Here is a 1,884-nt window from a genome sequence, read left to right on the forward strand (position 1 = left end):
CGATCTTTAAATCGGTAAGCTTTTTTGTTTTATGTTTCCTTTTTTCTATAAATCGGTACACAAGATAGCAAAAAGGCATTGTGAACTGAAGAAATAAAAGGGGAAATGAGGGAAAACTTAACGCTTTACTTTTATTTGAATATATGTTAAGTGACATGTGTCTTTTTAAATTGTGAATTTGTAATTTGTATTTAGCGGTTATAGGTTTTGATTCTCATAAGTTAAATCTAAGAGATAAAATTCTTCCTGGAATTAATTATTTTTATATTTCAGCCATACCATAGGTATTGTGAAATATATTGTATTCGTAATGTTTCTTCTTCTTTCTTTCTTTCTTTCTCCTGTCAAATCCTCAAATTGAATCAGCTCCGTCGTTCCTCAACCGAATGATCTGACATTTGGCACAAGGGCAAAGTGGGTCAATACCCTCAGGTGTTTTCTTTTTTTATTTTGTTCATATCTGACTCTAAAATGATTTTATTAAGTTTTAAAGGTCATGTTTTGACCAAAACGGTATATTTTGGCCCCCTGTACCCTGGTCTTACAATGGAATGTCCTGCAATTTGGTGTAGATAGGCATTAGATAGTTGGTAAAATGATCCAAGTAAAATTTTGGGCATAAAATACTTTAAAATGCTTAATGTTAGTACTTTTCTGAGGGGAAATTGGTTTTCTTTCGGCCTATACCCGTGAACTCAAGTGACCCACACACCTGCGGCAGCCTGGGCTTTAGCGAGTTAATTGAATTTAAAGAGCCAGCCAATCAGCGCCGAGAAGGGCAAATGCTAATTAGTATTCATAAGCTGGCTTCCAATGCCGTATATACAGACAGAAAAACATGCATATTACAGCCTTAAAATAGCCATATGTCATCCTTTGCCCGGTTTAAAATTGTAGTTTCCGAGAATTTGGAGTTCAGACAGGGTCATTTGAGCGGTCACGGACGGTACGCATGCATTGAACGTTAGAATACAAGTCTTTGTCGTTGAATTAACCAACATTCCGCATGGCAATTTCAATCATTTTCGACTTTGGTAGGTTAGTTGACACAATCAAGTAAATGTTACTTGACGGAAAACGCGGGAAAACTGGCCAGTTTGAGTTAGTTTTTTTTTTCATATCTGCCTCTAAAATAATTTTATTGAGGTTTAAAGGTCATGTTTTGACCAAAACGGTATATTTTGGCCCACTGTACCTGGTATTACAACGGAATGACCTGAAATTTGGTGTAGATAAGCATTAGATAGTTGGTAAAATGATGAACTGCTTTTAAATGCTTAATTTCTGTACTTTTCTGGGGGGAAATTGGTTTTCTTTCGGCCTCCTCCCGTGATTTCCAGTGACCCCACACACCTGTGACAGCCTGGGCTTTAGCGAGTTAATCGAATTTAAAGAGCCAGCTAACCAGCGCCGAGAAAAGCGAATGCTAATTAATATTCATAAGCTGGCTTCCAATGCCGTATATACGGACAGAAACACATGCATATTACAGCCTTACAGTGGCCATATGTCATCCTTTGCCCGGTTTAAAATTGTAGTTTGCGAGGATTTGGAGTTCAGACAGGATAATTCGAGCGGCAGCGGACGGTACGCATGCATTGAACGTTAGAATACAAGTCTTTGAATTGAATCTTTGTCGTTGAATTAACCAACATTCCTCATGGCGATGTCAATCATTTTTGACAGAGTTGACTTTGGTAGGGTTAGTCCTTGGGTTAGTTGAGGCAATCGAGAAACTGTTACTTGGCGGAAAACGCGGGAAAATTTGCCAGTTTGCGTTTAGTTTTGATACGTAGGTTTGACAGTGGCGAAAATGATTATTTTCTCATCAATATTTCTCGTCATAATTATCTAAATCTAAACAATTGGCTTACATTTGCAATT

The sequence above is a fragment of the Branchiostoma floridae genome, chromosome 17 (assembly GCF_000003815.2).
Source record: "Branchiostoma floridae strain S238N-H82 chromosome 17, Bfl_VNyyK, whole genome shotgun sequence".
NCBI classification, from domain to species: domain Eukaryota; kingdom Metazoa; phylum Chordata; class Leptocardii; order Amphioxiformes; family Branchiostomatidae; genus Branchiostoma; species Branchiostoma floridae.